Genomic DNA, 16,597 nt, shown 5'->3' with positions numbered 1-16,597 from the left:
AGCGGATCAAGAAACCACAAAAATAAGTCACAGGCTGCAGCTAAATAACATGAAGCAAAAACTCCCCAAAACAAATGCAAATTCTACCTATATAGGTCTATGCATTATAGACAAATGATGAATTTTATATGTTGCTCTTATTGTGCATGTGCCTGTATGTATCCCCCTGTACAGTATGTGTGTGCCTGTATGTATCCCCCTATATGTGTGTGCCTGTATGTATCCCCCTGTGCAGTATGTGTGTACCTGTATGTATCCCCCTATATGTGTGTACATGTATGTATCCCCCTGTACAGTATGTGTGTACCTGTATGTATCCCCCTGTACAGTATGTGTGTACCTGTATGTATCCCCCTGTATGTGTGTACCTGTATGTATCCCCCTGTTTGTGTGTACCTGTATGTATCCCCCTGTACAGTATGTGTGTACCTGTATGTATCCCCCTGTATGTGTGTGCCTGTATGTATCCCCCTGTACAGTATGTGTGTACTTGTATGTATCCCCCTGTACAGTATGTGTATACCTGTATGTATCCCCCTGTACAGTATGTGTGTACCTGTATGTATCCCCCTATATGTGTGTACATGTATGTATCCCCCTGTACAGTATGTGTGTACCTGTATGTATCCCCCTGTATGTGTGTGCCTGTATGTATCCCCCTGTACAGTATGTGTGTACCTGTATGTATCCCCCTGTACAGTATGTGTGTACCTGTATGTATCCCCCTATATGTGTGTGCCTGTATGTATCCCCCTGTACAGTATGTGTGTGCCTGTATGTATCCCCCTGTACAGGTTGTGTGTGCCTGTATGTATCCCCCTGTATGTGTGTACCTGTATGTATCCCCCTGTACAGTATGTGTGTGCCTGTATGTATGTATCCCCCTGTACAGTGTGTGTGTGCCTGTATGTATCCCCCTGTACAGTATGTGTGTACCTGTATGTATCCCCCTGTATGTGTGCACCTGTATGTATCCCCCTGTACAGTATGTGTGAACCTGTATGTATCCCCCTGTATGTGTGTACCTGTATGTATCCCCCTGTACAGTATGTGTGTACCTGTATGTATCCCCCTGTACAGTATGTGTGTGCCTGTATGTATCCCCCTGTACAGTATGTGTGTGCCTGTATGTATCCCACTGTACAGTATGTGTGTACCTGTATGTATCCCCCTGTACAGTATGTGTGTGCCTGTATGTATCCCCCTGTACAGTATGTGTGTACCTGTATGTATCCCCGTGTATGTGTGCACCTGTATGTATCCCCCTGTACAGTATGTGTGTACCTGTATGTATCCCCCTGTATGTGTGTACCTGTATGTATCCCCCTGTACAGTATGTGTGTACCTGTATGTATCCCCCTGTACAGTATATGTGTGCCTGTATGTATCCCCCTGTACAGTATGTGTGTGCCTGCATGTATCCCCCTGTACAGTATGTGTGTACCTGTATGTATCCCCCTATATGTGTGTACCTGTATGTATCCCCCTGTACAGTATGTGTGTGCCTGTATGTATCCCCCTGTACAGTATGTGTGTGCCTGTATGTATCCCCCTGTACAGTATGTGTGTACCTGTATGTATCCCCCTGTTTGTGTGTGCCTGTATGTATCCCCCTGTATGTGTGTACCTGTATGTATCCCCCTGTACAGTATGTGTGTACCTGTATGTATCCCCCTGTACAGTATGTGTGTACCTGTATGTATCCCCCTGTTTGTGTGTGCCTGTATGTATCCCCCTGTATGTGTGTACATGTATGTATCCCCTGTACAGTATGTGTGTACCTGTATGTATCCCCCTATATGTGTGTACCTGTATGTATCCCCCTGTACAGTATGTGTGTGCCTGTATGTATCCCCCTATATGTGTGTACCTGTATGTATCCCCCTATATGTGTGTACCTGTATGTATCCCCCTTTATGTGTGTGCCTGTATGTATCCCCCTGTATGTGTGTACCTGTATGTATCCCCCTGTACAGTATGTGTGTGCCTGTATGTATCCCCCTGTACAGTATGTGTGTGCCTGTATGTATACCCCTGTATGTGTGTGCCTGTATGTATCCCCCTATATGTGTGTGCCTGTATGTATCCCCCTGTACAGTATGTGTGTACCTGTATGTATCCCCCTGTACAGTATGTGTGTGCCTGTATGTATCCCCCTATATGTGTGTACCTGTATGTATCTCCCTATATGTGTGTACCTGTATGTATCCCCCTGTATTTGTGTACATGTATGTATCCCCTGTACAGTATGTGTGTACCTGTATGTATCCCCCTGTACAGTATGTGTGTGCCTGTATGTATACCCCTGTATGTGTGTGCCTGTATGTATCCCCCTATATGTGTGTGCCTGTATGTATCCCCCTGTACAGTATGTGTGTACCTGTATGTATCCCCCTGTACAGTATGTGTGTACCTGTATGTATCCCCCTGTATGTGTGTGCCTGTATGTATCCCCCTGTATGTGTGTGCCTGTATGTATCCCCCTATACTTGTGTACCTGTATGTATCCCCCTATATGTGTGTACCTGTATGTATCCCCCTGTACAGTATGAGTGTACCTGTATGTATCCCTCTATATGTGTGTGCCTGTATGTATCCCCCTGTATGTGTCTACCTGTATGTATGTATCCCCCTGTACAGTATGTGTTTTCCTGTATGTATCCCCATTTACAGTATGTGTGTGCCTGTATGTATCCCCCTATATGTGTGTACCTGTATGTATCCCCCTGTGTGTGTACCTGTATGTATCCCCCTGTATGTGTGTACCTGTATGTATCCCCCTGTACAGTATGTGTGCCTCTGTATGTATCCCCCTGTATGTGTGTACATGTATGTATCCCCCTGTACAGTATGTGTGTGCCTGTATGTATCCCCCTATATGTGTGTACCTGTATGTATCCCCCTGTACAGTATGTGTGTGCCTGTATGTATCCCCCTGTATGTGTGTGCCTGTTTGTATCCCCCTGTATGTGTGTACCTGTATGTATCCCCCTGTACAGTATGTGTGTGCCTGTATGTATCCCCCTGTACAGTATGTGTGTGCCTGTATGTATCCCCCTGTACAGTATGTGTGTACCTGTATGTATCCCCCTGTTTGTGTGTGCCTGTATGTATCCCCCTGTATGTGTGTACCTGTATGTATCCCCCTGTACAGTATGTGTGTACCTGTATGTATCCCCCTGTACAGTATGTGTGTGCCTGTATGTATCCCCCTGTACAGTATGTGTGTACCTGTATCTATCCCGCTGTACAGTATGTGTGTGCCTGTATGTATCCCCCTGTACAGTATGTGTGTGCCTGTATGTATCCCCCTATAGGTGTGTGCCTGTATGTATCCCCCTGTATAGTATGTGTGTGCCTGTATGTATCCCCATGTACAGTATGTGTGTACCTGTATTTATCCCCCTGTACAGTATGTGTGTACCTGTATGTATCCCCCTGTATGTGTGTACCTGTATGTATCCCCCTGTTTGTGTGTACCTGTATGTATCCCCCTGTACAGTATGTGTGTGCCTGTATGTATCCCCCTGTATGTGTGTACCTGTATGTATCCCCCTATATGTGTGTACCTGTATGTATCCCCCTATATGTGTGTACCTGTATGTATCCCCCTATATGTGTGTACCTGTATGTATCCCCCTGTATGTGTATGCCTGTATGTATCCCCCTGTATGTGTGTACCTGTATGTATCCCCCTATATGTGTGTACCTGTATGTATCCCCCTATATGTGTGTACCTGTATGTATCCCCCTGTATGTGTATGCCTGTATGTATCCTCCTGTATGTATGTATGTATGTATGTATCCCCCTGTATGTGTGTGCCTGTATGTATCCCCCTGTATGTGAGTGCCTGTATGTATGTATCCCCCTGTATGTGTGTACCTGTATGTATGTATGTATGTATCCCCCTGTATGTATCCCCCTGTATGTATCCCCCTGTGTGTATGTATCCCCCTGTATGTGTGTGCCTGTATGTATCCCCCTGTATGTGTGTACCTGTATGTATGTATCCCCCTGTATGTATGTATCCCCCTGTATGTATCTATCTATCCCCCTGTACAGTATGTGTGTGCCTGTATGTATCCCCCGGTATGTATGTACCTGTATGTATGTATCCCCCTGTATGTATGTATGTATGTATGTATCTATCCCCCTGTATGTATGTATGTATGTATGTATCCCCCTGTATGTATGTATGAATGTATCCCCCTGTATGTATGTATGTATCCCCCTGTATGTGTGTGTTTTCTGTGCTACAACCCTACTTCTTCCCAATTCCACAATTACTCTTATTACATCTGTTGTTACTTGCCCAGGCACAGACATAAGTCACACAGAGGTTATCTGAGGCAGCTCACTGTACACTGGTATATAGCCCATCAGCACGTTAATGTGTTATTGTAGGGGATGGAGATTGTCTAACAAGTAGCTTGGTACACCCAAAATTTGTGGAGCAGTAACAAGATCAGCTGGGAAGAGGACGGTAGAAGGGGATGTGACCATCCCCTTTGCATGGCCAGGTAACACGGATGAAAAATAGAATTATCCCTGGCGCTTCAGGATGAGGGTTAATAAAAGGAATCAATGAACATGAGTAAAATATATATATATAAGATTTATTTCACAATTAGGTAAAAGGGCATTCAAAAGTTATAAGTAAATATATAAAACACAGCTACTACTAGTAGACATCATGTAAAAACAAACCACATAAAACATAAATTATGAGTTGCAGCCCTTAAGTGGGTCGGCAATGAGGAGATACGCTTATAGCGTTTAACTCTTGGCCTCCTAGATGGTGTGTGACACCCTCCAGGGTGTATGGCTCCAATGTCTTATTGTAAAAGAGAAGTCAATGTCTGTATATAAAGGGGTACCTTAATCAGGAGCTAATTGCCCAATGCCTTGTATGTCAGGGATGTCTGTAGAGGTTGAGGTCGTTTGCCGGCAAACTTGTAAGGGTGGAGAACGTGTGAACCACGTCTCTGGATATCCCTTACCTCACTGGATCTAGGCGTTTCGCCCGCACCTCGGGCTTCATCAGGATGCTGACAAAGCCCGAGGTGCAGGCAAACGACCTCAACCTCTACAGACATCCCTGACATACAAGGCATTGGGCAATTAGCCCCTGATTAAGGTACCCCTTTATATACAGACATTGACTTCTCTTTTACAATAAGACATTGGAGCCATACACCCTGGAGGGTGTCACACACCATCTAGGAGGCCAAGAGTTAAACGCTATAAGCGTATCTCCTCATTGCCGACCCACTTAAGGGCTGCAACTCATAATTTATGTTTTATGTGGTTTGTTTTTACATGATGTCTACTAGTAGTAGCTGTGTTTTATATATTTACTTATAACTTTTGAATGCCCTTTTACCTAATTGTGAAATAAATCTTATATATATATTTTTTACTCATGTTCATTGATTCCTTTTATTAACCCTCATACTGAAACGCCAGGGATAATTCTATTTTTCAACTAATTTATACAGGGAAGGTGAACCCCTGTTGTTCCATCCCCAGGCAGCATTCCAGAGGCTTTTAGGAGTTATAGCACAGCTATCTCAACCCCCCTTCTTAGGTAACACGGATTCCCTATCCCCCATTCCATCCCATGATCTTAGTTTTCCTCCAATTCTGTCTATATCTAGCTCAGATCCTCGCCCTGTCCCTCTGCACGGTCACTTTCCCACAGACTTGCCAAAGTCCCAGCTTAGTAAATCTACCCGAAGGGTCACTGTTTCCTACTCATCCTCCTTGACCTTTCGGTCGCATTTGATGCATTCTGCAAGCAGCACCAGTTGAGGTCCCTCTTGGCATCTCTTTATGGGGCCCATTTATCAATGATCGGTTTTGCAACGCGATCAGGGCATGCCTGTAACGCAGCTGATCTCGCATTGCAATATGCGATCCTATCGGCCAGATGTATCATCCGGGACATGCAGGGACACGGGCTCCGAAAAGAGCCCGTCCCTGCGATTTCTCCGGAAAGCTGCCAGCCAGTGGAGGGGGTGGTGCGCATACGCCGTCCCATGGACTGCGCCATAGAGCCGTATTCAATTAGAAACGGCCAGCTAAACTTTTTCGCCTCCCGGACTTTTCGCGTGTTTTGTAGGCGAAAGAGTATCGCGCGTGTCCCCGCATATCCCCGTATTCAATTTGAAAGTACGCGAAAACGGCACCCGGCGAAACTGAAACAGGCGGAAAGTACTGTCAGATTTGGGGAAATCAGCCTGACACCCCCAAAAGATGCACTGACATGGGGGATCACTATGGGTACCCCCGAATAGTCCTGCTGAAGGTATTTGGGTTTTTTAAACTGGCTCAAAGTGGTGAAGAATAGTATTTAGCATTTTTTTTGGGACAAAATAAGTATTCCAATCAAATTTGGGGTACTTGAAAATGGGGGGTATCATATTTATGTTGCTAATGTGAAGTAAAAAAAGTTGTGAAAAACCCACCTGCCGCAAGCACCTGCAACAAAAAAAACACCTGGGGCATACTTGGGGACTCCCCAGAGTCAGGTTCGCTAGTTTTTAACTTAGTCCCCCAACTTTTTTTTTTCGCCCCCGAATTCAAAGTGATTTTTTGGGGTGTCCTTAATTTTTTTTTTTTCTAATTTGATGCAGTTTACCTTTGGGGGACTGTCTGAAGGCTGCAGGGGGGTCCGGCAACGTTGCAACCCAAAACCCCAATTCTGCACTTTTTTCCGCCTCCCATTCATAGGCGAAACTTTTCCGCCTATTACATTGCATTGACTCTCCGCCTAGGCGGAAAGTCTTCCAAATTGAATATGGAGTAAAATCAAAACAGGCGAAAATGATGTCATCAGCGAAAAGTTTTCGCCAAAAACGCGCGAAAAACGGCTTTTTGCTTCAAATTGAATACGGGCCATAGTCGGGGAGGGTTCCGGCAGATCCCTCCGCCAGCTAATAGTGCGCCGTGTAGCCCATAGGCTACAGCAGCTAACGCCATCTTCAGAAGACATTAGCTGCGGGGGCCAATATTTGGGATGCGTCGCATTCTGTATATTGGTAAATTTGGCAGCATCGCATCCCCCATAGATAACTGCTGCAGTCCCGCCTTCATACATACGGGGGATACTTAGTATTTAAGGTAAACCCCCAAATGTTGGGTATTTTACCTCAAATACACTTTGATAAATGAGCCCTCATATACCTAAATCTCTCTCCTCCTTTACGTTAATCCCACATGTCCAATTCTATCTCCGCCATCTTCATGTGGAGGTTCTGAAGCTCAGAATGTCCTAAACTAAGCTCATCACTTCCTTCCAGTGTCAGTCGAGTCTCTCTCACTGCAGCCAGCACCCCCTGTGCCCAGTCAGTGCCCCACGCCTTGGGGTCTGCTTCATTCCACCCTCAGCTTTACTCTACGCATCCAATCACAATGTTTGTTGACGCCTCTATGTCTGAGCGAGCGAACGAAAAATGCGCTCGCTATTTTGTAAAGCCGCCCCTTTGCCGTTCGCATCACACGTCATCTCCGGTATTTATTAGATTAATCGGGAACATCGAAAGGCATCTGAACTGCTCGCAGTGCTTGTGGTAGGTTTTTCTTACCGCTATCACTGCGAGCCGTTCAGGCTAAAAGACAACCAAGTGACGTGGTCGCTAACGCTCCTTTACTAATTATGCACACCCATTAAACGCCCTTTTGACCGTTAGGCACGCCTGCGTTCGGATCTCCACTCCCCCGTTTTCAAGCACCTTCCCCTGTTACTACCCACAAATGGTACATTCTGTCAATCAAATTAGCAGCCCCTCGCTGTTTTGCGAGCACACCTTCCGATCGCAACGACTGGTTTACACATGCGCATTACGACCCATACGCATGCGCAGTTGTGCGAACATCGCTCAGAGTGAACGAGCGGCCGCTTACGAGCGGCTCTGAATCAGGCCCATGGACCAATGACTTTCAGAATCCAAATCAAGTAACTGTCCCTCTCCTCACTCCACTCTTTCTAGGCCATTTAGATCTGCTTGTGCCTTTGTTTCCCCTCCGATTACAGCCTCTCACTCCCGCGTCCAAGACCTCCCGTCATGCTCCCAATTTATAGAACTCTTTATCCCACCTAAGCAGACTCTTCGCCAAACCTCAATCTTTCAAGCACTAGCCCAAAACCCATCTCTTCACTACAGAGTACCCTGCCCCCACCTAATACTAGCCCCCTTGTTACTACAAGCTACCACCTCGCCCCGCTAGTTCCTAATGTCTCAGCTTTGCCCTGTAAGCGTGGCCCGTTCTGTCCCCTGTCTCATGACGGCACCTTCTCTCGCAGCCGTGTACAGGTCTCATTTCCATGTAAGACTTGTTTTTGTACGATTCATTATATCAGCTGTCAGCGTTCTGTGACACTTTATAAATAAACGATGATGCAGGAAATACAATGCTTTATTCAACTGATCATTTTATTATTGCAAACGATTCAGCTATGCGGTAACGAGACGATTTTTACGTAAAGTGCAGTTGTGGATTATGCGCTGTACTGTGGCACAGGCTTTTTCTGTGCTGAACTGATGTTTATGACAAAGCAGACTAAAACAATTCACTAGTCTCTGGTATAATGAGGTTACTGGATCCCGGCGGCTGCATAACCGCCGCGTGAAATGCCGACGCCGGAAGACCGAACGGTCAGAATCCCGACGGACAAGGGAAGTACATTATCCCTACCCCTCTCCCCCGCTAACCCTAACACTCCCGGGGTGGTGACTAAACCTAACCCCCCCTGCCCGCACCCTAAACCTAACCCTCCCTTAGAGGTACCTAACCCTGACACTCCCAGGGTGGTGCCTAACCCTAAGTCCCCCCGGGGGGTGCCTAAACCTAAGCCCCCTGCCCGCACCCTAAACCTAACCCTCCCTAAGAGGTACCTAACCCTGACACTCCCGGGGTGGTGCCTAACCCTAAGTCCCCCCGGGGGTGCCTAAACCTAACCCCCCTGCCCGCACCCTAAACCTAACCCTCCCTTAGAGGTACCTAACCCTGACACTCCCAGGGTGGTGCCTAACCCTAAGTCCCCCTGGGGGTGCCTAAACCTAACCCCCCTGCCCGCACCCTAAACCTAACCCTCCCTTAGAGGTACTTAACCCTGACACTGCCAGGGTGGTGCCTAAACCTAAGTCCCCCCGGGGGTGCTTAGACCTAACCCCCCCGCCCGCACCCTAAACTTAACCCCTTTCAGGGGGGTGCCTAACCCTAACCCCCCCCCTCGGGGGTGCCTAACCCTAAGTCCCCCTGGGGGTGCCTAAACCTAACCCTCCCCCACCCCCCCCCACGGCTAATGCTAACCCTGTCACCGCTTACATTTGTTCAGGAAGCCATCTGTTGGGATTCCGTCGTTGGAATAAAGATAGGCATCGGGATTTCGACGCCTATCTTAAGTGCTATGTCGGGATTCCGACGCCGGGATTCCATCAGACGGCTTCCCGCGCGTGGGCATTATAACTACATCCCCTAAAGAACAGATAGACGGCATTTTATTGGCTATTGGTTAAACCCCAAAATATTTGGGTGTAGTCATTTTGCAGGCTTAACCGATACTTCCCGTATCTGTAATAACACATAGTGTCAGTTTCTTCTTTAACCAGCGACACATTGAGACAAATAAGTGGTTTAAGAATATCACAAGTCCTTATGGAGCCAGCTGCCCCATGCTCTGACTGTTGGCAACTGGTATGATCTAAGGGCCTGATTCAGAGCCACTCGTAAGCGGCCGCTCGTTCGCTCCGAGCGATGTTTGCCCAACTGCGCATGCGTACGGATCGTTATTACACCACTGGACATAAAACGTTCCCACACACCATTAGAGCAGGTTAGCGCTGGATACTACTATTTAACTTATTATCTCCCTTTTCGAGTCTGGACAACTCTGTGTCCAGCTGCTTCCGAGAACACTAGTAGGCATACGGTAGCGCTGGTATCCACATTCTGTAAAACGCATGCGCGAACCAGTCATGTGCGGCCGAAATTCATGTGCTCGCAAAATAGCGAATGCCTGATAATTTGAGTGACAGAATGAGGCGTTTGTGGGTGGTAACAGGGGAAGGTGCTTGAAAACGGGGAGTGGAGATCCAACCGCAGGCGTGTTTAAAGGTCAAAACGGGCGTTTTATGGGTGTGCATAATTAAAACAGCAGCGTCATTGACCACGTCACTGGGTTATTTATTAGCCAGAACTGCTCGCAAAATTGTGGTAGCAAAAACCAACCACAAGAATAGCGAGCAGTTCATACGCTGGTCGATGTACTCGATTAATCTAATAAATAGCGGACATGACGTAGGATGCGAGCGGCCAGGGGACGTAGTTTCCCAAAAAACGTCAGCAAGTTTTGTTCGCTCGTTCAGACCTAGAGGCGTGAACAGACCGCAAACAGCGAACGGTTCATTTGAATAGCCACCCCTATTTTCTGGACGAGCGAGCGCTAATTGCGTTCGGCTCTGAATCAGGCCCTAAGTTTGCAGTCAGCCGTTTTAATTTTTTGTAATTTAAATTAATATATTTCTACTTTTTTCCAAGGAGAAATCTTTTCCAAGTATCTGTTATGTCTCAATTCCCAAGAAGGGTCTCTGTACCGTGTGTTCCCATTAGAATTTCACACTTACTTATTTTATGAAGAATGACAAACAGGGGACAAGCCCCAGTCTACCAGCCATGCTTTACAAGAGCCATCTGTCAGCGTCTCTCCGCGCTTTGATTAAAGGTGTGATACTATGTAAGCTGCAGACCCAGGAGTGATTACTCCTATCTATATTACCGTCTTCTTCAACCCAGGGTAACGTAACCACTAAGGAGCAGAAAAACTAACAGACGCAGAAGCACCACACGTAAGTAAGAATACAGAGTGCTAATTACATACATCAGCATAAATATATATACGTAGGAAATCGACTTATAAAAATAGCTCCGATTGAATAAAGAGAAAACATTACTTTCATCTTGCAATAGTATAAAACAATAAAATTAAAAAAAAGAAAACAATTGTACAATAGAATTACAGTACTGTCCTGCCATCTCCTGATACAACGGGTTCATTTTTTTTTTAACATTTTCGGATCAAACATAAAATCCAGGTGTTGCCGCATTTCATAGCGGTTTACAGTGCACCAACACATTCAAAGGTTGGTAATAAATTACCCCACAGACCATCCGACATGACCCCTTCCAAACTGGCTCCACCCCCCACTATTGTAGTTGCCTAAAACTTTTCTGTATCAGTTCATTCATTCAGCCCAGGCAGCTGCGTCATCATAGTTTGGGAGCGGAGGGTTTTGAACCAATTGGGAAGGGTCATGGTGAGGGGGTCTGGCCTGGGCCTCATGTCCTATAAGATGATATGATATGCATGTATATCACATGTAATATGAATAGCGGGGAGACTAAATCATGCAACGCTACAGTGTTGCTGAGAGGCAATTATCAGGTCATGCCCCACTAAAGCATTGTCCTATGTATTGTATAGGGTCCCATGTCCTGTTACTATTTATTTATTTATTTTATTAAAGTTCTCCTTTCACTTAGGAAAAAAAAAAGAGAACCAGAAGTAGACTACAATGCGCAGAATGTCCAGGCTCCGGGTGATTACTAACAGCCCTTGGATGACGGTCGTGTAACCCATGGTAAAAACACATTGTTCCAAGATACTCTAAAGCCGCCCGGAGCAGACCTTCGATGTGAGATGCTATACGGTCATTAAGAGTCCTGTTATGAAGGTCTTGCTGCCTCTTCTATCAGCACATTATGGAGGATGGGACTCCGGACTCCATCGTCAGCTGGAAAGAAAAATGTAATGAGTTGCTGTTAGACCATTATCCACCAGAGCTCACACAGTCAGACAGAATAATCCCCTCCACCCTGACCTGGATGGCTCCCAATGGCTGTCTGTAGCCAAGGATTTAACTGCGCCGCGCACCCAGCCGGTCACTGTATGTATGTCTAGCGACAGGGTCAGACATCTGAAAAGTCTAATCATAGGGTATAGCCACATGCATTTTACAGAGATGGAGATAATGATCAGATCCATGGCAGCACGGGGGTCATTTTTACAGTAAGACGCTATACATAGCTCCCAACAGTGTGAATGTGAGAACCAGGACAGGGGGTGCGGTTAACTTTATGGAGTGGGTGTGTTTACATCTCAGATGGGGTGTGGTCATGATTCTGGTAACATGCCTAATGCCGAAAAGCAGTGTGAATAGGACCCATGTCCCAACCGCCAGGCAGATCAGGACAATGTCCCGCCAATATCAGTATGGTTGGGACGTATGCGCCATAGGACAGCATGAGCTGGAAGTGCAAATACCCCGCATCACAAATACATGTGGCCCTCCGACCCTTTACCTGCTGCTTCCGCCCCCCTCCTGCGTTATCACGGATATGTTCTCACAGATAGGTGTCTCATTTTAATTTAGGGTAATAGCAGCCCTTTAAAGGTATGGGGGGCATGAATGCGGCCCCTGAGGCCTATCAGGCTGCCAATGCATATCATGGCTTTAAATGGTTGTATATTTGGGACAATATCATATTTGGAATAGGACCAAATCCAACTACAGGGTGCAAACTTGTGCCTGGACAACCCTTTCTGCATGTAGGGATGTGCTGCCTTCCCTGGGATGGAGCAGAATTTACAGGTGAGAGAGTGTGACTCCCCTTCCAACTCCAAATAAGCCCAAATGTTTAAATTAACAACCCCCTTCCCCCAAAAATGCAATCTACAACCTGGCCTAGATTTATTCCTAATTCTAATTGAGACCCTGTGCATTACAGCCCTATAATTATTTCTGTTTCTGCCTGTGAGGTCAGATTAGGTCTGTGATGCCATCTAATCCCTTGACCTTGGCAACTAGTTGGTCTAATTGGAGAAAGGATGGGAAGAAAAAAAGAGAGAGAAAAAAAAGAGAGAGAAAAAGGGAGAAAAAAAAAGAGAAAAAAAAAGAGAATTAAAAAAAAAAAGAGAACAAAAAGAGAAAAAAAAAGGACAAAAAAAGAGAGTAAAAAAAAGAGAAAAAAAAAGAAAAAGAAAAAGAAAAAAAGAGAAAAAAAGAAAAAAAGAGAAAAAGAAAAAAGAGGAAAAAAAAGAGAAGAGAGAGTAAAAAAAGAGAGAAAACAAGAGAGAAAAAGAGAGGCAATGGAAGAACGACAGAGCGACAGGAAGAGAGAGACAGGGAGAGGGGGATACAGACATGGAGAGACAGGAAGACAGAGAGAGAGACAGGAAGAGAGACAGGAAGAAAGAAGGGAGAGAACAAAAGCTTAAGCTTAATAATTACAGCAGTGGAACCGGGGATATAATGTGGAACACGTAGTAAAAGTTATTGTATCAAACAATCCCCACAGGGAGCGACATAAAATCAATACCCCACACAAACATACCATTATAAATGCCATCAATGTGCAGTGCTGCGGCTATAGACGAGAAAATAACAGGGGACCCACCACAAAATGCAGGAATGATGAATAAAACATAGTTACATAACGATTCAAACTTCGCAGAATACCAATAAGTAATCCAAGGGAAGGCAGCAACGATGTCACATAAAGACACTGACGGTTACCTCCTGGATAAAGGACTTTCTGTTCCCCATGTCAGTTAATAATGAACAATATTTGCAATGTAATGTGAAGACTAGGGACATTGGTCCTAATTCAGAGGTGGACGGAGTTCCAGTGGCCACTGTTTTCTATACTGCGAATGCGCCTGAGTCACACTGCGCATGTGACGCGATGGTCCTGCCGCAGCGGTCATACTGCGCATGAGGAGGCAGAGAGAATGAAGACAGTGGCCGTGGGGGATTTAGTGGGGGGTGTGGAGACAAACATAGGTCGTGCCCGTTTTCTAGGGTGTCGCAGACAGCGACTATGTGTTCTTATACAGTGGTTCTGGCCCCAGCATATAACCTGCGACGGACATTCTGAGCCAGCCTAGGGTTGCTCAGAGGTCCGATGGTGCGACCGCTGTTCATCCGATGCTACATCTTCCTACTCAGGTGGCGGATCGGAGTATCCGTAAGGGGTCGTCTCTATACAAAAGCCAAAATTTGCATAACGTCTCAGATCCGCTGCGTACAAAGACGAAGCAGATACGCGATTTGCGTCCACCGCTGAATTAGGCCCACGGGACAAAATACTGTGAGTGAAGGTGCTTAATAATAATAATAATAATAATAATAATAATAATAATAATGCAATAAAAACGTTTCACATTTATAAAAATTGTGATGAGAGTTTTCAAATGTCCCCCTATGACAGGAATGTGGCAGCGCAGCCCCCAAATCACCTGTGTCCCCTCCCCCATCCCCTGTATGACCGGGCCATCCTTACCAAAGCTTTCCATCACCCCTCTGGGAGGTCTGGGGAAAGAGATGTACTGTAAGTAGCTGGAGCTGAAGGCGGGGCAATGCAAATCACGTCATCATGGCCCCTCCCCCAGCTGCAGAATGCTGACAATGGCGTCATCACACAGAGGGGCAGCGACTACATTGAGGCAATTCAGAGAATCACGTCATCATAATGCCTCCATTGTGCTCATTTCATTAGGACATATCGGCAGATTGGATAAATATGTACGGTGTGCTCCTTCTATGCATAGTCATTTACATTACAGTTTATTTTATTATTGAACATACACTATGTACTGTAACAAGTCGTATATATGACCTTCACATACAGGTGCATCATTGCCACAGGAGCCTCATTTCATAACTCTGTGCTGCTGGGGGCTCCTCTCACTATATAACTCTCAGGGGTCTATATACTAAGCCTTGGATAGAGATAAAGTACCAGCCAACCAGCTCCTGTCATATTTCAAACACAGCCTGTGACATGGTAGTTAGCAGCGGATTGGGTGGTAATTTCTCTCTGTTCACTTTATCTACATCCAAGGCTTAGTAAAAAAGAGCCCGTTGTCTGTGGCTTTCTGCTACCCCAGTTCCCCTCCTCACATCATGCCACTGCCCTGTCACATGCAGCTGTGCCCTCACTGACACATCACTCATCTCCTGATATACTCTGTGATGCTGGGGACCCTGCTCCTCCCACTATATAACTTTCAGTCTGTGGCTTCCTGCTGCTCCATTCCCCTCCTCACATCATGTCACTGCCCCTGTCACATGCAGCCCTGTCCTCACTAACACATCACTCATCTCCTGATATACTCTGTGCTGCTGGGGACCCTGCTCCTCCCACTATATAACTCTCAGTCTGTGGCTTCCTGCTGCCTCCATTCCCCTCCTCACATCATGTCACTGCCCCTGTCACATGCAGCCCTGTCCTCACTAACACATCACTCATCTCCTGATATACTCTGTGCTGCTTGGGGACCCTGCTCTTTCCACTATATAACTCTCAGTCTGTGGCTTCCTGCTGCCTCCATTCCCCTCCTCACATCATGTCACTGCCCCTGTCACATGCAGCCCTGTCCTCACTAACACATCACTCATCTCCTGATATTCTCTGTGCTGCTGGGGATCCTGCTCTTTCCACTATATAACTCTCAGCCTGTGACTTCCTGCTGCCTCCATTCCCCTCCTCACATCATGTCACTGCCCCTGTCACATGCAGCCCTGTCCTCACTGACACATCACTCATCTCCTGATATACTCTGTGCTGCTGGGGACCCTGCTCCTCCCACTATATAACTCTCAGTCTGTGGCTTCCTGCTGCCTCCATTCCCCTCCTCACATCATGTCACTGCCCCTGTCACATGCAGCCCTGTCCTCACTGACACATCACTCTTCTCCTGATATACTCTGTGCTGCTGGGGACCCTGCTCCTCACACTATATAACTATCAGTCTGTGGCTTCCTGCTGCCTCCATTCCCCTCCTAACATCATGTCACTGCCCCTGTCACATGCAGCCCTGTCCTCACTAACACATCACTCATCTCCTGATATACTCTGTGCTGCTGGGGGACCCTGCTCTTTCCACTATATAACTCTCAGCCTGTGACTTCCTGCTGCCTCCATTCCCCTCCTCACATCATGTCACTGCCCCTGTCACATGCAGCCCTGTCCTCACTGACACATCACTCATCTCCTGATATACTCTGTGCTGCTGGGGACCCTGCTCCTCCCACTATATAACTCTCAGTCTGTGGCTTCCTGCTGCCTCCATTCCCCTCCTCACATCATGTCACTGCCCCTGTCACATGCAGCCCTGTCCTCACTGACACATCACTCTTCTCCTGATATACTCTGTGCTGCTGGGGACCCTGCTCCTCACACTATATAACTATCAGTCTGTGGCTTCCTGCTGCCTCCATTCCCCTCCTAACATCATGTCACTGCCCCTGTCACATGCAGCCCTGTCCTCACTAACACATCACTCATCTCCTGATATACTCTGTGCTGCTGGGGGACCCTGCTCTTTCCACTATATAACTCTGTCTGTGGCTTCCTGCTGCCTCCATTCCCCTCCTCACATCATGTCACTGCCCCTGTCACATGCAGCCCTGTCCTCACTAACACATCACTCATCTCCTGATATTCTCTGTGCTGCTGGGGATCCTGCTCTTTCCACTATATAACTCTCAGCCTGTGACTTCCTGCTGCCTCCATTCTCCTCCTCACATCATG

At 46.6% G+C, this 16,597-nt stretch overlaps 1 protein-coding gene across 1 annotated transcript in view; it reads right to left on the bottom strand.

Annotated features, from left to right (window-relative positions):
* Positions 1–9,304: 9,304 nt before the first annotated feature.
* TRIM44 (TRIM family member 44) overlaps positions 9,305–16,597 on the bottom strand; it is a 93,811-nt gene continuing 86,518 nt past the window's right edge. Inside the window, exon 7 of the mRNA XM_088459024.1 lies at positions 9,305–11,796. The gene's annotated coding sequence lies outside the window, so the exon portion shown is untranslated. The remainder of the gene's footprint in view (positions 11,797–16,597) is intronic.

Source organism: Taudactylus pleione, unplaced genomic scaffold (genome assembly GCF_031769625.1).
Source record: "Taudactylus pleione unplaced genomic scaffold, aTauple2 ptg000887l, whole genome shotgun sequence".
NCBI lineage: Eukaryota > Metazoa > Chordata > Amphibia > Anura > Myobatrachidae > Taudactylus > Taudactylus pleione.
This window is presented reverse-complemented; position numbering and strand designations above follow the sequence as displayed.